The sequence below is a fragment of the Hyperolius riggenbachi genome, chromosome 4, assembly GCF_040937935.1.
Source record: "Hyperolius riggenbachi isolate aHypRig1 chromosome 4, aHypRig1.pri, whole genome shotgun sequence".
NCBI classification, from domain to species: Eukaryota; Metazoa; Chordata; class Amphibia; order Anura; family Hyperoliidae; genus Hyperolius; species Hyperolius riggenbachi.
The window spans coordinates 226881346-226905020 of record NC_090649.1 but is presented as its reverse complement, the minus strand read 5'-3'; the positions used below and the strand labels follow the sequence as shown (position 1 = coordinate 226905020).

Here is a 23675-nt window from a genome sequence, read left to right as displayed (position 1 = left end):
GATGGGTAACAGTGACAGGTGGTGATAGGGGGTGATTGATGGGTAATTAGTGGGTGTTTAGGGTAGAGAACAGATGTAAACACTGCACTTGGGAGGTGATCTGATGTCGGATCTGCGGGCGATCTATTGGTGTGGGTGGGTGATCAGATTGCCCGCAAGGGGCAGGTTAGGGGCTGATTGATGGGTGGCTGTGACAGGGGGTGATTGATGGGTGGCTGTGACAGGGGGTGATTGACAGGTGATCAGTGGGTTATTACAGGGAAGAACAGATGTAAATATTGCACTGGCGAATTGATAAAGGGGGGTCTGAGGGCAATCTGAGCGTGTGGGCGGGTGATTGGCTGCCCGCAAGGGGCAGATTAGGGTCTAATCTGATTGGTAACAGTGACAGGTGGTGATAGGGGGTGATTGATGGGTAATTAGTGCGTGTTTAGGGTAGAGAACAGATGTAAACACTGCACTTGGGAAGTGATCTGATGTCGGATCTGCGGGCGATCTATTGGTGGGGGTGGGTGATCAGTTTGCCTGCAAGGGGCAGGTTAGGGGCTGATTGATGGGTGGCAGTGACAGGGGGTGATTGATGGGTCATTGACAGGTGATTGACAGGTGATCAGTGGGTTATTACAGGGGGGATAGGCATACAGTACACAGGGGGGGGGGGGGTCTGGGGAGAATCTGAGGGGTGGGGGGGTGATCAGGAGGGAGCATGGGGCAGTTTAGGGTTAAAAAAAATAGCGTTGACAGATAGTGACAGGGAGTGATTGATGGGTGATTAGGGAGGTGACTGGGTGCAAACAGTGGTCTGGGGGGTGGGCAGGAGGGGGGTCTGAGGGGTGCTGTGGGCGATCAGGGGGCAGGGGGGGGGAGATCAGTGTGCTTGGGTGCAGACTAGGGTGGCTGCAGCCTGCCCTGGTGGTCCCTCGGAAACTGGGACCACCAGGGCAGGAGGCAGCCTGTATAATAGGCTTTGTATACATTACAAATCCTATTATACAATGTACATGCGGCGATCCGGGTGCTAGTAACCCGCCGGCGCTTCCGAACGGCCGGCGGGTTACAGCGCGAGGGGGGCGGAGCCAGTCGCCGGCGGCTGATCGCGTCACGAATGACGCGATCGCCGCATAACCACGCCCGCAGCCGCCCCCACCGATGGGCGTATTGCGGTCGTTTGGGCCCGGTCTTTGCCGCCGCCCACCGGCTGGGGGCGGTCCTTAAGTGGTTAACATAAATGCCTGTCAAGCCACCAGCAAGCAAGAAAATACTCAGAATAATTTTGACAGTATTTTTTCATCTAATCTGTAGTTCTTTTTAAAGCACAGTGCATTAGTTGTTTTAAACAGAAGATGAAAAATGTTCACCTAAGAGAAAACTTGGGAGAAAAGGGGAATTGGATCGGGCCCCGTATCTCTTTTATGGTTTGCCTTTTTACTATCTTTCTGTTGTCATTTCTAAAGAACTTTATGGGAGGTCTCTGGTCACATCAGTGCAGCAATGTGTTCATTGTATAATAGGTTGATTAATTTGTTTTAATGTTTGTTTTTATACATTAAATATTGTGTAAAATAAGCAGAGGATTTTAACCCATTCGCGTTCCGTCGTTTTCACTAGAGCAATGTTCACCTCCCATTGATTAGCCTATAACTTTATCGCTACTTGTCACAATTAACTGATCTATATCTTGTTTTTTCCGCCACCAATTAGGCTTTCTTTGGGGGTATATTTTGCTAAGAGCCACTTTACTGTAAATGCATTTTAACAGGAAGAATAAGAAAAAAACTGAAAAAATTCATTATTTCTCAGTTTTCAGCCATTATAGTTTTAAAATAATACATGCCTCCATAATTAAAACTCACGTATTGTATTTGCCCATATGTCCCGGTTATTACACCGCAACATACGCTTAGAGAGACGCATGGGGGAGGCAAGAGCCAGAAAAGGCGCAGCTTCCGAAAGAAGCTGTCGCTTTTTCAGCGGGGGAGAGGAATCAGTGATCGGGCACCATAGCCCGATTCACTGATTGCCTGGCTAACGAACCGCGGGCCGGGAGCGAGCGCACGGTAGCGCGCATGGTTCCTGGACGTAGTTTCTACGTCCAAGGAACTAAAATAGGTTAAAGGATACCTGAACTGACATGTGACATGATGAGATGGACATGTGTATGTACAGTGCCTAGCACACAAATAACTATGCTGTGTTCCTTTTTTTCCTTTCTATGCCTGAAAGAGTTAAATATCCGGTATGTAAGTGGCTGACTCAGTCCAGACTCAGACAGGAAGAAGTACAGTGTGACCCTTACTGATAAGAAATTCCAACTATAAAACACTTTCCTAGCAGAAAATGGCTTCTGAGAGCAAGAATGAGGTAAAAAGGGGAATTTCTTATCAGTGAAGGTCACACTGTAGTCACTTCCTGTCTGAGTTAGGACTGAGACAGCCACTTACATACCTGATATTTAACTCTTTCAGGTAGAGAAAGAAAAAAAGGAACACAGTATAGTTATTTGTGCGCTAGGCACTGTACATACACATGTCTATCTCAGCATGTCACATGTCAGTTCGGGTATCCTTTAACCATTTCTGCTGCCCGGACGTGATCCTCACGTCCAGGCGGCTGCTCTGCTGCAGTGCCGCGCTCGGCGTGATCTTGGGTGCGCCCCCGTGCTGTCCCCCGGTAGCCCTGGGATCAGTGAACGGGAACATGGTTCCCGATCACCGATCTGTGTCCCCAGCAGAAAACCCGAAGCGCTCTTACTAGAGGGTTCAGTCTTTCTGCAAAAAAAAAAAACATTTGATCGAGAAGCACAAGTAGAAAAAAATTAACTCAAGGTGGCCATCTTGTGATCAAATAGTAAAACTACATCTACATATTTTTTACATTACAATTTACACATATAATAACATTAAAAATTAACTGTTTCTTTCCCACACCAAAATATTACCCAAATAAAATTTTTCATGGAAAAAAAAATAATTACAATTAAAAAACAAAAACATAAATAGTTACCTAAGGGTCTGAACTTTTTAAATATACATTTGAAGGGGGTATACTACGAACATTTTTTAAATTATAAGCTTGTAAATGGTGATGGACGCAAAACGGAAAAAATGCACCTATATTTCCAAATAAAATATTGGCGCCATACATTGTAATAGGGACAAAATTTAAATGGTGTCATAACCGAGACAAATGGGCAAATAAACTACATAGGTTTTAATTATGGTAGCGTGGATCATTTTAAAGCTATAATGGACAAAAACTGAGAAATAATGAATTTTTTCAATTTTTTTCTTATTATTCCTGTTAAAATGCATTTATATAAAAATAATTCTTAGCAAAATGTACCACCCAAAGAAAGCCTAATTAGTGGTGGAAAAAACAAGATATAGATCAATAAATTGTGTGAAGTAGTGATTAAAGTTATTAGCGAATGAATGGTAGGTGAAAATTGCTCTGATGCATAAGGTGAAAAATCCCCGCTGGCTGAAATGGTTAATATACTGTCATAGCTGATGTTCTTCAGAAAAGGATACTTTCTAGCATGCATTTGGTCTATTCTGAAAACTTCGGAAATTCACAGGCACACCTCTTCCTAACTTGCAATAGTACAGGAAATTTCCAGGGACAGTGACAATCTATACGTTTGCTGAATCAACTAGTCTGTGTACTTGGAACCCAGTAACAATCACAGTGGAGGTTGAGATGAACGCGGATACTATTTCTTATAGCCTATGCATTCCCAGGACAAGGTCAAGGTTACAGCAGTCAATGAGAAGAGAAGTGTGCTGAGTGTCTACTGATGAGATATGAAAAGCTTGTCACATGTCACCACATGCAGGCTATCAAATCCATTGATGGACAGATCTAGCCATGTGGTTATGAGATCTGAGAATTAGTTAACCTCTTATGGTCTGGTGGCCACTGGGATTTATTGTCCTTTTCTATTAATGGATTTTTTAAGATACCCGGAATTGAGAGAAATGCTTAGGCTGCCATCTTTATTACTTTATAAACAATGCCAGTTGCCTGGCTGTCATGATGAGCTTTTGGAGTCACACACTTGCAACAAGCATAAAGCCGGTGGACTCAGGCCAGAGTCAAAGCATCTGATCTACATGCTCATTCTGGGTCAATGACTTAAAGTATTAGAAGCAGAGCATAAGCATAGAAGTCAGGTAACTTGTATTATTTATTAGAGAATGAAGATGGCAGCCTCCGTATTCCTTTTACTTCAGGCTCACTGTAGATGTAAAAGATCATTCCACTCAAAAGGGGAATATTAATTGTAGATAAATTCTGATTGACTGCTTCATTGGCTCCCTTTTTATACCTTGAACATCCCATCAGTAAAGCTAAGTACGGGCAACAATTTGGGAAATTATGTTGTACAGACAGATCCCTAGCCTTGAGGCTAGCGGTGTCTTCTGTTGCTATGGAGGGGGGCGAGGAGGCCTTAAAGATGCCCGATGCCTGAGTAGGATCGATTGTTGGCCACTGTACACACAGACCGATCGATGGCTGAAACGGTCGTTATCGGCACTTTTGGCAGACAATTATCGCATGTGAGTACTTACATTTGTCTTTTTCTTTCAAAATTGCTTTATTGAAGATGTTAAGGTTTACATACAGATATAGGAAAACCATAAAATAGAAATCATCTCAACAGATATGGCAAAAGGAGTAACAATCAGTCCTTCTGGAGGGAATTTTCCCCATATTGTAGAGGTAAAGAAGAAGTAAATAACATATGACATATAATATAACAAAGAAAAGCACATAATGTACGATTGGTGATAGTAATACTGATGCTGGTGTTGGAATACCATGACATATATATAATCTTGTGGTTTGATTATGTTGTTCTGTGGCTTAGGTAATTTAGGCCTATTCTGAAATGGGTAGAGTAGGAAGTCAGTCTTGTAGACAAAATGAAATATATGATACAGGGGCCAGTGTAGTTATCATATGATGTTATTCCCCAATTGATGGCGTATATGGGAGCCATGCTCCGACCTAAGCCACGGATCCCATATGTCAAGATATCTGACAGTTGTTTCTAGAAGTAGGCTAGACAGATATTCATTTATGCATATATTATTGATTTTATTTATTAAATTCTCCCATGGTAATAACTTATCTTTCCACTGTTTAGCAATTATAGATTTTGCTGCCGTATTCACTTTCCGAAGCAAGGAGTTTTCATGTTTGTTCAAATTAGACAATGGGTAGTTCAGTAAGGAGTTGAACATGTTTGGACGGATGTCCTTTCCTATGATTGTGCTCATACACTCATATGTTTTTTCCCAGAATTTTTGAGAAGTTGGGCAGTCCCACCATATATGTTTAAAATCTCCTGTGGTGGTGCAGCCCCTAAAGCAGTTTGGATTTTTATCAGTGGAGAATTTAGAGTATCTATCTGGCGTGAGGTGAGATCTATATAGAACCTTAAGAGACGTTTCAGTGATTGATACATTAGTGGAACATCTGGACATGTTGTTCCATATCGTTCTCCATTCTTCCTCCGATATATTTCTGGTGATATCTTTTTCCCAGGCCCTTTGTGATGTGTTTTTAGAGGCTGCATCTCCGCCGGAGATTAATTTATATAGTACAGAAATGGGCTGGTTAGGTGGATTGCCCTTTTTATGGAGCTTTTCTAGAAGAGTTGGTTGTAGCATTGTGGTTCTGAGGTTAGCTGTGGCGTAGTAGTGATATATTTGACAATATCTGTGATACTCTCTTAAGGGAATATGATAGTTTGCTTTTAGTTCCTGAAATGACATAATGTTCGTTTTACAAGTGATATCCTCGAATTTGGTAATATTAGCTTCTCGCCACCAGGTAAAAGCTTTATATTCAATTACTGGGGGGAAGCTAGGATTCATATTTATTGGGACCCGTGGGGAGGGGGATTATATTAACTTAAATTTGAATTTCATTTTGTTCCATAATTTAAATGCTTCCACGGGTATTGGGGAGGCAGATGACCAGAATTCTTTGGGGTGTTTGTCCAGCCAGATAGAATCCTGAATTAAACATGGGGAAATGTCCTCGTTTTCTATGTCCTTCCAGATCGGGGTGCTATGAGCATAGGACGTGGAAAACAATTGGGCTAATCTGGCTGCTTCATAATATTTAAAAAAGATTGGGAGACCTATGCCTCCAAGTTCTTTCGGAAGTGATAGGATGGAGGACTTAATTTTCGCTCTCTTAAAACTACATATGAAGGAGTTGGTAAAGGCCTGAAATTTATCTATAGGGGATTTGGGTATTTCTATGGGAAGTGATCTAAACAAGTACATGAGTTTGGGCAGAATTATCATTTTTAGGATATTTACCCTTCCTATCCAGGAAATATGTAGTTTGACCCAGCCCAGCATCTTATTTTTAAGATTCTTTAGGAGGGGGTTGTAATTCAGGTGGTACAGATCCTTCAAATCTTTAGCTATCTGTACTCCCAAATATTTAATACTTTTTGATTTCCATGTGTATTGGAATGTATTTTTTAGTTGTTGTTCGAGATCGCTCGGGCAGTTGAGTGTGAGGGCCTCGGTTTTCTCATGGTTGCATTTCAAACCCGATATCATACCAAAATCTCTTAAGATATCTGAGACCGTATTGATTGATATGAGTGGATCTTGTAAGGATAGAAGCAGATCATCCGCGAATGCATTGCATTTATGTTCGGTTTCCCCCACTCTTACTCCCTTAACCAGGGGGTTAATGCGTATCGCCTCTAATAAAGGTTCAAATGCCAGTGCGAACAAGGCAGGGGAGAGGGGACACCCCTGCCTCGTTCCCCTGGCTATTAGAAAGACTTCAGATTCCACCCCCGCTGTTAATGTGGTAGCAGTTGGGTTGGAATATAGGGTTCTCAAAGTTTCTAGGAACGGTCCCTGAAACCCATATTTATTCAATATTAGGAAGAGATATTTCCAATTTAAGGAGTCAAAGGCCTTTTCTATGTCGATGGCCAAGAGAGCCATAGGGGATTGATGTTTGTTACTATGGTGGATTAGATTTAGTAGCTTTCTTATGTTGTCTGGGCCTTGACGAGATGGAATGAAACCTACTTGATCCCTTTTTATGATTGTAGGGAGGAAAGTGTTAAGTCTCTCGGCTAGTATTTTGGTGATTATTTTATGATCTAGATTTATAAGGGAAATGGGCCTATAGTTTTTGCAGAGGGATGTGTCTTTATTTTCTTTAGGTAAGACTACTATTGTGGCTTTATTTGCTTCCATTCCTAAGAGACTTCCTTCTCTGATGGCACCATAATATGAACATAAGTGGGGGACTAGTATATCTTTAAAAGATTTATAGTAGCATTCAGATAGGCCATCAGGTCCTGGGGCCTTGTGGGGTTTTAGTTTATTAATCACATTCATTATTTCTTCGGGTGTTATAGGGCTGTTCATCAGGTCTTGTTGTTGTAAAGTGATTTTAGGAAGACCTAGTGAGGCTAGGAATGTTTCTATTTTTTTTTTCCTGGGGAGGGGATTTATCAGAATAGAGTGTATGATAGAATTCGCGAAAAATGGCTGATATTTTAGAGGGATTGTGCGTGATGCCTCCATTTGGTAGTCTAATGGGGTGTGATGTGTTGGATCTCTTTTTATCTTGAATTTTCCTAGCCAGGAGGGTATGAGCTTTATTGGCCAGTGAAAAATATTTATGTCCTAGCCATAAAAAATTCCGCGCTACCTCCTTGGATAGGACAATATCTAGCTCTTCCTTGATCTGATGAATTTTTTTTAAGGCATTTAATGTCATATTGGAGTTGAATTCTGTTTGTAGCCTATTTAATTCCTTCTCCAGTAATAGTTTTGTCTCCTGTTTATCATATTTAAAGGTCTCTGTTAGTTTCAGGATATACCCTCTGATGTAGGCTTTGTGGGCTTGCCACCAATTTGAGGTGGAAGTATCTTCTATTTTATTAAATTGAAAATATTCTGATAACGCTTCTGCAATTCGAGATTTGTTTTGTTTTGACGATAGTAAGAATGGAGGAAATCTCAATCTAATATTTCCTGGTTTTTCACCATGCAACATCAAAGTGGAGACAACCAATGAGTGGTCTGAAATGCAACTATGAGAAATGTCTGCTCTTTTTAAGGTGTTAATTATATTTTTAGAAACCATGATATAGTCTATTCTAGCTGAGCTAAAATGTGGGTGGGAGAAATGTGTATAATCTAATTTGCGTGGATGTGCTTCCCTCCAGGTGTCTATCAGGGAGAGCTCCTTTAAGAATCTGAAGAATGCTTTGGGAGGTTTGGGCCTTTCTGTGCTCGTGTTCAGTTTTTTACTGTCTAAGGTTGGGTTCAGTGTCAAGTTTAGATCTTACATTTGTCTTTTTCATATGCTGTGATACAAACAGTTCAAACTTTCTAGAGTTTGTAGGTTTTGAAACCAGGACCCCGTGCTGCAGTTAAACTGTGGACCTCATAGCCAGAGTACTATTTAAAATATAAAAATGAAAATACTAGTTGTACCATTTTTTTGTACATGCTCACATTCTCCTCAGCAACCTCCAGCTTCCTGCGCACCCTCCATCTGAGGCCATTCCTTTCTGCTAGAGACTGGCAGCCGTGATTGGCCATCAGACAGCAGGGAGGTATGGCTTCAACTGAAAGAACTATTGCTCTTCTACCTGCATGTCCATATGATCAAAAAGAGAATGTACTAGTCTGATTTGGATTGGGCAAACCGCTGTAGACTGCTTATTTTTTTCTTTTTATGCATTATCAATTGTAAATTACCACTCTGTTTGTATTTTGCATAAAATACACACTCCCCCCCCCCCCATGGGGAAAAGAAAGTCACTGTGTCTTATTCTCCCTGACTTATAAACGCCTGCCAACCCACCGCAACATTAAAGACGCCCTCTTATGTCCTTCTGTCCTCCCCTGCTCCCCATATTCTCCTCTGCCCCCCCCCCTTCCCCCTTTGAATAAATGAAAGCAGTGGCAGCACGGCTTACCTAATCATCAGAGCCCATAGCGATCCGAGATCTCTTCTCTCTTTCACTACTCTTCTAGTGCCTCTTTCTGCTGATGACGCAATCAGCAGAAGTCTACACTAAGGGTACAGTGAGGAGAGGGCTCTGATCGCCGCAAGCTCCTATGAATTAGGTGAGCCGTGCTGCCACTGCTTTCACTTATTCGGGGGGGGGGGGGGGGGGGGAGAGAACATGGGGAGCAGAGGAGACATGGGGACAGAAGGAGACACAGTAGAACACATGGGGGGCGCAGGTAGGGACACATGAGGTACAAGGGTGACACAAAACTTGGGGAAGGATATCTACAAGATGCTCCTGGACCATGGACACACCAGGTTTAGTGTATTTTTCCCCCTGTTTTTGCCCTCTAGACCTTGGTGCATCTTATAGTCCGGAGCATCTTATATTCCTAAAAATACAGTAATATAAACACTGTTCCTAAAATTAGACTCCCCCACGTGCCACATTAGAAAAGTCTAGCAGTTATCATTTTATGTACTACTGTATGTGATTTGCTGCAGTGTTCCTGTTAGGGCTTGTTCACTCATCCCCACAGTTCTGAGCATTGCAAAAGGTTGTCCACCTTCTTAATATAAATGATTGGGCGCCCAACTCCACCACTTCAGCATGTGTTCAGATGTATATTATATACAGCACCACACTGCAACACCTCTGGGGTGAATGACGTGCAGGCTGTTTGAATGAGAGTGCTATGTGGAGTTATCGGCTTTTCTTTTTTATTAGGTGGTTGCTACATGTTGGTTTGTTCCATTGGATTTTAGAATCCTGAGTATTAACATGTACAAGAAGCTCCAGCAGGCTCTGTGTTACCAGCATATCCCAGCCAGTAGCAAAACGCTACAGTTTTTTCCCCTGAGGACAAGGAATGTATACAGGAGTCTGCAAGATGCTAGCATTAACATTGTGATAAATGTACATGAGGTTATCTTACTATCACTGAGAATCTTTGTGGCAAAATGTAGGAACAGTACATTGCAAAGTGAGTTGTGTTAACAAGTATGCACATTAAATCACTGTTGGAAGTAACCAGTCTTCCTTAAATTAATTCATTGCTCTGCAGAAGTTTCCTAAAAAATGGATGTATTAGCCAGCATCTATCACTGGTCAAAAAATCTTGACAAAACTTTCTACTCAGACTGTAAAAACTTAGATATTTCTTATTAGGCTTACGGATAGACGAACTGAGGAAGCTCTGAAGATCTGCACTCACCTAAAGGATTATTAGGAACGCCATACTATTACAGTGTTTGACCCCCCTTTCGCCTTCAGAACTGCCTTAATTCTACGTGGCATTGATTCAACAAGATGCTGAAAGCATTCTTTAGAAATGTTGGCCCATATTGATAGGAGAGCATCTTGCAGTTGATGGAGATTTGTGGGATGCACATCCAGGGCACGAAGCTCCCATTCCATCACATCCCAAAGATGCTCTATTGGGTTGAGATCTGGTGGCTATGGGGGCCATTTTAGTACGGTGAACCCATTGTCAAGTTCAAGAAACCAATTTGAAATGATTCGAGCTTTGTGACATGGTGCATTATCCTGCTGGAAGTAGCCATCAGAGGATGGGTACATGGTGGTCATGAAGGGATGGACATGGTCAGAAACAATGCTCAGGTAGCCGTGGCATTTAACAATGCCCAATTGGGACTAAGGGGCCTAAAGTGTGCCATGATGGATTCATGTTCTCATTCTGTTTACACCAAATTCTGACTCTATCAAGACTCATCAGACCAGGCAACATTTTTCCAGTCTTGAACTGTCCAATTTTGGTGAGCTCAGGCAAATTGTAGCCTCTTTTTCCTATTTGTAGTGGAGATGAGTGGTACCCGGTGTGGTCTTCTGCTGTTGTAGCCCATCCGTCTCAAGGTTTTTCGTGTTGTGGCTTCACAAATGCTTTGCTGCATACCTCGGTTGTAATGAGTGTTTTTTTTTTCAGTCCACGTTGCTCTTCTATCAGCATGAATCAGTCGGCCCATTCTCCTCTTACCTCTAACATCAACAAGGCAATTTCGCCCACAGGACTGCCGCATACTGGACGTTTTTCCCTTTTCACACCATTCTTTGTAAACCCTAGAAATGGTTGTGCGTGAAAATCCCATTAACTGAGCAGATTGTGAAATACTCATACCGGCCCGTCTAGCACCAACAACCCTGCCATGCTCAAAATTGCTTAAATCACCTTTTTTTCCCATTCTGACATTCAGTTTGGAGTTCAGGAGATTGTTTTGACCAGGACACACCCCTAAATGCATTGAAGCAACTGCCATGTGATTGGTTGATTAGATAATTGCATTAATGAGAAATTGAACAGAAGTTCCTAATAATCCTTTAGGTGAGTGTACATACTGCTGACCCTTTGCTCTGCACAACCTTATAGGGAACCATCTGCATGATGCTATTACACAAGACAAGACTCAAAGCACTTGAGCTGCAGCCACTAGGGTGTGCTCAGTAGGCAGTAGCAGTGTTAGTGAATCTAGCCCAAGGACTCCTTACTGAATAGGTGCTATCTTACTGAACAGGATGAGGTGAGATTCAAACCCTGGTCTCTGTGTTAGAGGCAAAGATCGTAACCATTACGCTGTCATCTTGACTAACCTGACCAACCAATCAGCTTCTGTTTTGTTTTTTTTAATAAAGTCCAGTAGCGAAGTAGAAGTTTTGTCAGAGCCATAGCAGTCAACTAGTTTTCCTCACAGCAGAGTCTGTTTACAGGTTTGCTTTAATTTAGATTTAAGAACGTCAGGCTTTTATCTAAACCTAAAACATGTGCGCATTAAACATGTTTAGCCTTTAAAAAGGAGCAGGTTTACACCCGAGATGTAGTTGCTAGGTACAGAGGCCTTACATACGTGCATTTGGTCAGATTTTCAGCTTTAAATAGAGGCCATCTGCTCTCTACTGTCTAACATACGGAGAGACTAAAATAAGGCTTCACCTTCAGTGTGTGTGTCACTGAGAAAAGAATTCCTCTGCTGGACATATACATCCTGCTACATATCACTGGTCACAGCAGCCAGGAATAACATTGCTGGAAGCAAGCGTCGGCTGATGTTTATAATACATAAATTGCTCTAGCATCACATATTGCAGACCTAGTGCCAAAATGTATAAAGCATATACAGAAAATAGTTTCCAGTGTAAATATGTTTCAGGAGAAACATCACTTCCTAGAAAGTGGACTATATGGAGGCTTCAAAGATGACATTCCTTATAGCAATATGTGCCTCTATTTCTCCACTAGGACATGACAAAGGTGTGACTTCCAAAGATCCAGCAGATGAACTAGAGCTTAGAATGTATGCTGTCATTATTATTTAGAGCCATCATCCTTTATGGCACTGTACAGTCCTACAGCACAGACATGAGTGAGCAACATGAATGCAAACATAGTTCATGTCTAGTACAAATAAGTATAGGGTGGATCAAGAGTTCTGAATTGTAAAACAAAAAGTGTGATTGAACTTGGTAGTAGCTACACAACACTGATGACACTGACTGCCTAGATCTGTAAAGTTTGCTGAAAGCTGAAGATTGCAAACTGTTAAATACATAGCGTTTACATAGGCTGCATGTAGCTCTGAGGTACCTCCTGTACATAGCTTCTCTATGAAGCGCCCCCCCCACAAAAAAAAAAAAGTAAATAAATCTGTCATAGCATTCTGCTTTGTAACATGCATCTCTGCAGAATAATCTTGCCTGCAGTTCTTATACCCTGGTAATTGTTAAATGAGGCCTTTGCCATATATACTGGTGAAATGGGAAGTAGGGACCTGCACAAGATGTTGGTACGTGCTCTCTGGGGAGAAAAACTAGCAGTTGGGCACAATTTTCTAACCAGTCCCTGCAAGAAACCTATAGACATGGGACTGCTATCTGATCTCGCTGAAATTGGTAAGGTCTGGGTAATGTTATATCTATAGTGTGGTTTGACTTATTAAAACTGAAGGTGTTATTAGCTGTATAGAACAGGAAACTCTTTCATCAGACCTGAAGCTAATCAAGTGGTTACAACAGGGAAGCGTTTTCATATACTTTCTGTTAAGTGCCACTTTCATTATTACCAAATCACATTATTATTATTATGTTGCATGTAAAGCCCATCCTTTTGTGCATTAAATTGTTTTGTAATATTTGTTTGCTGTAGAAAGCTGAATAGGGTCTAAAAGTTTTCTGTTATTACATAGACACAGTGCTAGACAATCACTAAGGCACAACTTAGATATAGAATCTCTTAGGCATACATGGCCAACACCAGTGTGACTGTGCTCTGTTAATTTTTGTTTACAATGGCTTTATTAAAGCTGATTTCCAGGCAGACAGCCAAATATATAGAACAACGTATAGAGCTGTGTTCTACGTGAAATGTCTTACATGCCAAGAGATTTGTAATTCTGTCCAGCAGCCAGCTATATGATTCAGATGACTGTAGACAGCCTAACCAGCCAGTGCACCCAGCAAACTGACCTCACTTTCACCACTGCACTTTATCAAGTGTAGACAGGTGATTGGCTTGGGTTTTCATGCAAGTTGTTGTATAGAAAGTACACTTAAAGGACCAGTATTGCAAAAAAAAAGTGTGAAATGTAAAACACATGTCTACACCTACTTATCTGAAGTACATTCCTCCCAGATTAAAATGCACTGTAAGTTAATTACTTTTTTTTCTATGTTGCTGTTGCTTACAATAGGCAGTAGAAAATCTGGCAGGTTTTGGACTAGTCCATCTCCTTATGGGAGATTTTCAGTGTCTTCTCTACTCTTTACAAAAGCATTCTCTGGAAAGGATCTATACAAAGATGCTGGCCTCTCTTGCTCACAAACTATTTTGGCAGTGGAGTGAGCAACTGCTGTTTATTAAAGGACCACTACAGCAAAAAAAAGCAGGTAGTTAAAATCTGACAGAACCGACAGGTTTTGAACCAGTCCATCTCCTCATGAGGGATTCTCATGGCTTTTTGTTTTCAACAGAATTTCCTGAAAAGCAAGTTAACTCACAAAATAGTAAGATACCAGCCTGCCCCCCTACTCACTTGCACACTATTTTGTCAGTTAGACTTTGCAATTGCTGTTCAGCAAATGCTGTTAAAAACAAAAAAAAAACTGAGAATCCCCCATGAGGAGATGGTCTGACCCAAAACCTGTCAGATTTTAACCGCCTACTTTTTTGTGATAGTGGTCCTTTAATTGCGCAAAAGGTGGATCAGCGCAACACCAGGCCGCCTCAGAATGGCCTCCATCAGAGATGCGCTGAGCCCCCCCAGGAACTACAAACGCACCTTGAACCCAAACAGAAGCTCTGCATATACACCAAAAGCATGGCTGTTAAGTGGGAGCAGCTGACCAAAAACGAATTACATTAGTACATAGCAAGGAAATGAGCAGCGCTACTTAAAAACAGACTAGTGCCTACCTGCAAAAGAGTGCAAGCCCCACTTGTGGGGTCGAATACACACCGAGCATACACATGACCTGTCTACCACTAGAGGAGGATGTTGGTTTCCATTAACAGCTTGCATGCAACCTATTAAGTACTCGTCCCTCCCACTGCAAAGAAGTCAATCCTCCATGGGAGGGGCCTAACACTAACTAAATCCTAACCTATGTATATGCATAGCCTGGGTGCGGCTAATCAAATAAAATCGAAAATTTAAAATTGCGCAAAAGGTGGATCAGCGCAACATTAGCTGCACCCAGGCTATGTATATATATAGGTTAGGATTTAGTTAGTGTTAGGCCCCTCCCATGGAGGATTGACTTCTTCGCAGTGGGAGGGACGAGTACTTAATAGGTTGCATGCAAGCTGTTAATGGAAACCAACATCCTCCTCTAGTGGTAGACAGGTCGTGGTCCTTTAATTGCTTTTGAAATAAAGAAAACTCTGAGCATCCCCCAGTTGCACTGAGCACCGATACCATGGAGAATGGCCCAGCTAAGGTGCCATGATGACCCTGCACTCATGACTACACCCCCACTTCACATTGTTATTGTTTGCCCTTTCATATCTATGTAGGCTGTGTCCTGAATTTCCCACAGCCTTGGAGCATGCTGTACTCTATGACATTATTGCATGCATGTACTTGCACACACATTAAAAGCCAACAGATTATCATTGTGGGTAAGTAATCCATTACCTTTTGAGAAGTCCCACGGTTCCTGAGCTCCAATGATTAGACAGCCAGACTCTGTGAGAACTAGAAGAAGCCTATCATATATGCCCAGGATAGACGAGTAGTTTGAGAAGCTGGTGCTGTCTAATAGTCATGGCCTGAGAGAGTTTACTAATATATTTCCATATTTCATTGTAATGAGTTTTGGGATGTTTTGAATGGAGTTCACATAAGCCACCTTTCAGAGGGTCATGATTTACATGGAAGCATTTGCAGCCCCTTACCCATTTATCACAAAACTTAAAGATAAAACGTAACCAAGAATTGAACTTTATCCCATTCAGTAGCGGATACCCCCTTTCCCATGAGAAATCTTTTCCTTTTCTCAAACGGATCATCAGGGGGCTCTGTATGGCTGATATTGTAGTGACACCCCCCCCCCCCCCCAGTGTGATGTCAGGACAGCACTCTGTGGGAGCCTTGTTGCATTGTGGGAAATAACAGTTGTTTCCAACTGCCAAAAAAGCAAGCAGCATCTCCTTTCAATGGCATCACCTGCCAGCAGCAAATATGTCAGTATGTGATAAATGTCAGAATGTAAATCAAGGTTGAGGAAAATTTTTACAATGGGCAAGCATTGAGTAAATAATTTATACATAATTTTTGTAAAAATGAAGCACTTTTTTATTACATTATTTTCACTGAGTTCCTCATTAAATGAAGCAAAAAAAAAAAAATGATATAATGAATTGTATGTGAAGTACGGATAATTAATATAACATTAGTATCAACTAAAATAATCTCTTATTTTTATTTATATATATATATATATATATATATATATATATATATATATATATATATATATATATATATATATATATATATATATATATATATATATATATATATACATATACACTATACAGTGGGTTGCAAAAGTATTCAGCCCCCTTGAAGTTTTCCACATTTTGTCACATTACTGCCACAAACATGAATCCATTTTTTTTTTTCAACAAAAGAAACATGAGTCCATTTTATTGGAATTCCACATGAAAGACCAACACAAAGTGGTGTACACATGAGAAGTGGAACGAAAATCATACATGATTCCAAACAGTTTTTACAAATAAATAGCTGAAAAGTGGTGTGTGCATAATTATTCGGCCCCCTTTGATTTGAGTGCAGTCAGTTGCCCATAGACATTGCCTGATGAGTGCTAATGACTAAATAGAGTGCACCTGTGTGTAATCTAATGTCAGTACAAATACAGCTGCTCTGTTAGGGCCTCAGAGGTGGTCTATGAGAATATTGGGAGCAACAACACCGTGAAGTCCAAAGAACACACAAGACAGGTCAGGGATCAAGTTATTGAGAAATTTAAAGCAGGCTTAGGCTACAAAAAGATTTCCAAAGCCTTGAACATCCCACGGAGCACTGTTCAAGCGATCATTCAGAAATGGAAGGAGTGTGGCACAACTGTACACCTACCAAGACAAGGCCATCCACCTAAACTCACAGGCCGAACAAGGAGAGCGCTGATCAGAAATGCAGTCAAGAGGACAATGGTGACTCTGGACGAGCTGCAGAGATCTACAGCTCAGGTGGGAGACTCTGTCCATAGGACAACTATTAGTCATGCACTGTACAAAGTTGGCCTTTATGGAAGAATGACAAGAAGAAAGGCATTGTTAACAGAAAGCATAAGAAGTCCCGTTTGCAGTTTGCCACAAGCCATGTGGGGGACACAGCAACAATGTGGAAGAAGATGCTCTGGTCAGATGAGACCAAAATGGAATTTTTTGGCCAAAATGCAAAACGCTATGTGTGGCAGAAAACTAACACTGCACATCACTCTGAACACACCATCCCCACTGTCAAATATGGTGGTGGCAGCATCATGCTCGGGGGGTGCATCTCTTCAGCAGGGACCGGGAAGCTGGTCAGAGTTGATGGGAAGATGGATGGAGCCAAATACAGGGCAATCTTGGAAGCAAAGCTCTTGGAGACTGCAAAAGACTTGAGACTAGGGCGGAGGTTCACCTTCCAGCAGGACAACGACCCTAAACATAAAGCCAGGGCAATAATGGAATGATTTAAAACAAAACATATCTATGTGTTAGAATGGCCCAGTCAAAGTCCAGATCTAAATCCAATCGAGAATCTGTGGCAAGATCTGAAAGCTGCTGTTCACAAACGCTGTACATCTAATCTGACTGAGCTGGAGCTGTTTTGCAAAGAAGAATGGGCAAGAATTTCAGTCTCTAGATGTGCAAAGCTGGTAGAGCCATACCCTAAAAGACTGGCAGCTGTAATTACAGCAAAAGGTGGTTCTACAAAGTATTGACTCAGGGGGCCGAATAATTACGCACACCCCACTTTGCTGTTATTGATTTGTAAAAAATGTTTGGAATGATGTATGATTTTTCAATCCACTTCTCACATGTACACCACTGTATTGGTCTTTCATGTGAAATTCCAATAAAATTGATGCAAGTTTGTGGTAGTAATATGACAAAATGTGGAAAACTTCAAGGGGGCTGAATACTTTTGCAACCCACTGTGTGTGTGTGTGTGTGTGTGTGTGTGTGTGTGTGTGTTCCTTTACTTTAATTGTGTTCCTTTACTATTGTTTATAGGGCATTCCTCAAGCCAAATACTTGTTTTTTTTCGTTTTAATACTCTAATTACCTATAAACTAAAAAACCACGCCCACAGGTTTTCAGAGAGCCTTGGCAGTAGCAAGGGCTCATGGGAGCTCAGTCTGGGCAGGAGGAGGGGGAGGTATTACTAGCCATTGATTTCAGAGGCAGAGGGGAGGAGGGAGGAGGAGAGGGGATTAGGCTGATGGCTCAAGATACAGATAAGCCTGCCTCTGTGTAATGTTTACAAACAACATGGCTGCCCTCATTGTATCACAGGAATAAATAATCATATTCTATTAAAACTGTTTGCAGCTAGATTTGCTGTGTAAGCCATCTAAACTTTAGATAAGATATATAGACAAGTTACTTATTATAGTTAGACAGACACATTTACTCCACTGACAGGGTAACGATACCAGGTTCACAACAGGAGTACAGAGTACAAGGTAAATTTTCCTGTGGGTCCACCAATCTGGTATATCTGATCATGTGTGCTAAATGCCCCAAGGTTATGTACGTGGGAGAAACTGGACAAACTCTGCGCAAACGTATGAATGGACACAGGCACACTATTAATGATACCAAATCTGGACTCCCAGTTGCTACACACTTTCGGTCCAACGGACACGGCATGGATGATCTTCGTGTCATTGCCCTGAAGGGCGGCTTCAAAACGTCAAATGACCGATTAATAGCAGAAACAAAATTTATAAATTGGTTCAAAGCTGTGCAGAAGGGTTTGAATAAGGACAACAACTTTCTATATTGGTATGAGATTGATGATATATGAACTGTCTCAGCCACTCTAGCTGAACTTGTGAACTAAGAATTTACGATACCTCTGGGTCAATCCTAACACCAGGTCTGTGAGCAATAGAGTAAACAAGGATCCTTATCTTACCCCATTTAGATGGTCTGTTTGTATTAAGGCATCTTAATGATGTATTTATGTTTGAAAAAAATATCTGTTTTCCCTTTTGATGTTGCATGTATATAAGCTGTCTGTACCACCAGCCTGCAAACTAACAGGATGTAAACCTGACGAAGGCTGCAAGGCCGAAAGCTTGTTTATTCTTATTCATTTGTAGTTGGCCAATAAATGGTATCATCCTGATTTAAAACTTCTTTATTATAGTTAGTTTTCCATCTCGGATCCGCTTTAACTCTTCCAGTACTGGAAACAATATTAGACTCCTATCTCTGCTGCTAATGTTTTATTTATTAGATGTACTACACATACAAATCGTTATATCATAAGTTTATTTTAATTTCGGATTCCCTTTAAGTTATGTTGCTGCTACAACTACCAATCTTTTTCTGCATTAAGTACAGTACTTTTTCTCCTAGTACTGCAATGATAATAAAACATTTCTAAAGGTAAAAAGGGGGAATAAAAGCTTTATAGAAAATGGGATTATTTGCTTTATTATTCAGGTTTGCATTATTATACAGCAGATGAAGTCTTAAAAGTGTGCAGAGTTATAGGAGGTGCCTAAACTGTGTTTTTATTGTAAAGCCGCATGCTTTATTCCTGTTGAATCCACTATAATATGCTGCTATTACATGTCCCTGTTAGACCTGGCGTCTTTTAGGTGCTCCCCCTTAAAGTGTCCTCCCTTTTATAGCATCCCTAATAACAAACCCTGTGTTTTGCTTTCTTACAGTGGCTCCCGTGCTAATTGTCCCTTATGGTAGTACTCTGTTTTGTCCCCTTTTCCCTAATGGTGTAGTTCCCTTTACGCTTTTAATTTTACGCTTTTAATTTTCCTTGGTTGTCGGTCTTCTCCCCTTATATCTTTCCCTGGTGGTATGATGGTAACTACCCCACCTCATATAGGTTGACCTGGTGGTCTAGTAGCCCCCTCCCCTCCTTCTTATAGCTTATCCCCATGGTCTTATGGTTCTCCCCTACTATTTATAGCTTTTACTGGGGTATAGTCTGGCCTTCAACTTGCAGAGATCAGCAGCAGGAAGCAATGCTGGTAAGTATATCACCTCTCCCTGTTCCTGCAACCATTGCAGTACTCCCCTGGCCTGTACTGCAGCCGGCCTCTGCTGTTGTGTGCATGGAGTTCTGGCTTGATGATGTCATCAAGTACAGGAGGCCAGCTGCAGTAGGAGCCACGGGAGAGAAACAATCGCTGCAGGAACCAGGGCTGGTTTAGACGATACTTATCATTGCTTCCTACTGCTGAAGGGGGAATGGAGGGGATATCAGACACCAGGGTGGGATTCCCTGGTTCGCCCTCTAAATGTCCTGTGATGTGATGAACACAGGCGTGTGCTGGCATGCGTGCTGCTCTCATTAGCACTACAGACTCATTTTTACATACTTCTGGTGGCACGAACATAAATATACTATAGTGCTGTCCACAAGTGGTTAAAGCATTCAGTCTTCTTCAAGATGTTCATTTTTTATGTATTTATAATATGAATTATTTGACGGGATCTTTGGCTGTTAGAAGGAAACACAAGTTTATTTTATTTTAAAGCACAATTATGCAAACCAAATACTGTTTGTAGATAATTACAGCCATATGTAAAAGGATTCTGAAGCACTGTTACCAGGTATATCTCCTTCCCTTTTGTATAGCGGACTGCCATAGTGGGGATACCATTGACAGTATAATTGGGTGTCAGTCTGACATCAGCACAGTCACCCCTTCTCTCCTGCAGCCATTATCACGCTGTCTTCTGCAGTCAGTAATGTAGGATGGTGTGCCATGCAACAAGATGCTTGCATCTGCACTCTCCATAGAACGGTACATGCTACTCTGCAGAAGGTAATAGGAAAGTCATTTAAAAAAGTGTCATTTTACTATCCGTACAATACAAAATTGTCATTTCAGCGTCTCTTACTTTAAGTAAGTTAACAGATAGGAGACGTGAGTAGAATATGGTGTGTGCTGCTGATGTACTTTACAAAGTGTTACTTGCTTGGCTGTTAAAGGGGAACTTTAACCCAGGATTGAGCTTCATCCCAATCGGTAGCTGCCCCTTTCCCACAAGAAATCATTCCTCTTGCTCAAATAGATTATCAGGGGGGTCTGTATGGCTGATAGTGTGGTGAAACCCATCCCACAGTGTGATGTCATGACTATGGTCCTGATAGTTTGCTGTCTGTGAACCTTGTTGCATGGTGGGAAATAATGGCTTTTTCCAACTGCCAAGCAAGCAGCATCTCCCTCTATACAGAGAACTCTCAGTAATGAAAATTCCATACAGATCACCTGGCAGAACTAAAGATGTCTCCACTAGTGATAAATGTCAGAATGTAAATCAGGGAGAGGAAAGATATTACAATATGCAAACACTGACTAAATAATCTATACATTATTATTGTAAAAAAAAAAATAGGCAATTTTATTCATTGTTATTTTCACTACAGTTCCTCTTTAAAGGGAACCTAAATTGAGAAGGATATGCATTTTTCCTTTTAAAATACTACCAGTTGCCTGACGCTCCTGCTGATCCCGTGCCTCTAATACTTTAAGCCACAGTCCCTCAGCAAGCATGTGGATCAGGTGCTGTGACTGAAGTCAGACTGGATTAGCTACATGCTTGTTTCAGGGGTGTGATTCAGCCACTACTGCAGCCAGAGAGATCAGCAGGACTGCCAAGCAACTGGTATTGTTTAAAAGGAAACATCCCTATACCCCTCAGTTAAGGTTCCCTTTAAGCTGACCCTCTGCCAATTAATCCGTTATGAATCAGTTATGAATCACTGAGTGATCCAGAACAAGTATGCAGATCAGGTGTTCTGATTCCAGTAGCTGCGTGCTTGTTACAGTTGTGGGACCCTTTATCTACAGCACCCCTTTAGCCCAGCATACCTGTGCCTCTTCTTCCATTTCAGATAATAATCTAGAAAACAGTTTGTCAAAGTGTACTTTCCAATTCGGTCTTGTTAGCTCAGAATCTGTAACTCCAGGTAATGGTTCCAAAGGTTAATGTGATGCGTGCTGTGTGTCAGGATCCTGAATGAAGTGAAATTAAAAGGCATCTGACATTTCTCAGTCACATGCCATTTGTCCTGCCTGCAAAAGCTAATCGCTCTTACTTCATAGTTTAGCACAGAGGCAATTATGTGTTTGTCTAAGAGGATTGGTGTCCAGAAATAAGTCAGCGTCTAATCAGACACAGGCCTGCACTGGGCACTTTGCCACGACACTTATTACGTGTGCATTTCTCAGCTACCAACATGGCTGCTTCCTGCAGAGCTGGAGAGTGATCTCTGGGAGAAGTCAGGATGCCTGGGTGACTTTGGAGCTCTCAGTGCCGGACATCCAGCCAGTGCTAGTTTTTACATTGAGATGTAACTGGTCTCCTCCACAAATGGGCAATGTGTGTGGATGTGTGAGGGCTGAGAAGGAGGAATATTACATTGATCCTGCAAAGGCTCCTTTCACTCCTGGAAAGAATTCTTCAGGCAGGAGGTTTTTCAGAAGAAGAAAATCCGACAAGAGGAAGGAGCCAGAGAACTGTGATGGAAATACCTCAGCAGAAGCTGTTGCTGCTCAGAATTCTGGAGATGGTTATGTCTCTGAGGATTTCTTTCTGGGTGCCAGCATCAGAAATTCCCCTTACGGACAGCGATCGCCGAATCATGAGCCTAGCGTCCCATCCAAGGGTTTGGACAGCTTCGCATCAGAACCGGCTGCCCGAGAGGACGTTTGTCTGGAAAACAACAGTTTCACTGAGAACACAAATCTTTCTTTCCCAAACATTCCAAAAAAATTAGCATTCCTTCCTAACACAGATGCCTGTCCTGAGAGAAAGGCTTCAAGCTTCAGCTCTGTTGACTGTATTAGGACACAAAGTTATTGTGAAGATAATGGTGAAAGTCATGTAAACAGACAGCAGACATTGGAGAGCAGTGATTGCCTGGTGTATGCTAGATATTACAATGCTGCTGAGGTAGACAGGCCCTCTTATGTGGCTACATTACCTCAGAGTGTGAAGCATGAAGTACCATCCTGTGCTCCCCGACCTGCATTACAGGTAAATATGGCCAGTGCCTCAGTGTTCTTGCCAGTCTGCCTACTTTATAGTAGCAAGGACCTTGCAGCTGCATTTGTGAATAGCTGTTCAGAGATGATTGACAGAATGCAAACTGTTCTGAACCTGCACATATCAGGTGGCTTAGACCTTCATATGTTCAGCCACATGTCAATGTCATTCAGAAAGGAGCACAATCCAGCATGTGAAAACTGAATTAGTATTTATTGCACAGATCTCCACATTTACATGTTTGTTTGACTTCCCTGGGCTATTTGTGTGCATATGTGTCTGCTGAAGTGTACCACAGAGTGGAAGGTAAAGCTTGTTCTGCTGGGTCACTTCTAGTGTCACAGGTACTCAGAGCTGATTGTTAGCACCTGACTGGCCACAATCTGTGCGTGGAAATAGATCAACATCAGATTTAACTTTTGTGTCTGGATGAATAGTGATAATAATAAACTGTTGTGTATTTGTGTAGAATTAGCTGCTCATAATTATGTTGAGAGCAAGCCTAGAAAAAAAAACAACTAAATACATAGTTGCAATACAAATATGTAATTTTGTTTTACGTGTAGAGAACTATTTTATGCAGGTATTCTTTTTATTTGGATATTATTTCACTCTACATAACTACAGAATTCATGGGTCCTGCTTCAGCTATTCAGTTTCTTGGGTTGTCATTTCAATCCTTCGGTCAATGCAAATGTTATAACAGTAAGCCAGCAGGTGACGCAGGAGACAGGAAACTAGCAGTCACCTGACTGACTAACTGTGAAGGTGTCTGAGTGACAAGACTGGCTGGAGATATTTCCAGACATTGGTCTGGTAAATCAGTAAACATTAGTTTGCTATTCTGTTTTGAAGTACAACTTCTGCTAAAACGTGTTTGGTGTTTGA

The 23675-nt window shown here is 41.5% G+C and overlaps 1 protein-coding gene and 1 long non-coding RNA gene across 20 annotated transcripts in view; one reads left to right on the top strand and one right to left on the bottom strand.

The window, feature by feature from the left end:
- DST (dystonin) overlaps nt 1-23675 on the top strand; it is a 748258-nt gene that overhangs the window by 338908 nt on the left and 385675 nt on the right. The window lies entirely within an intron of this gene.
- On the bottom strand, nt 20236-22809 carry LOC137571787 (uncharacterized). The gene is made up of 3 exons (XR_011031436.1): nt 22726-22809; nt 21611-22454; nt 20236-20551 (listed from the first exon to the last, which is right to left on the bottom strand). It is a non-coding gene; the product is annotated as an uncharacterized lncRNA (long non-coding RNA).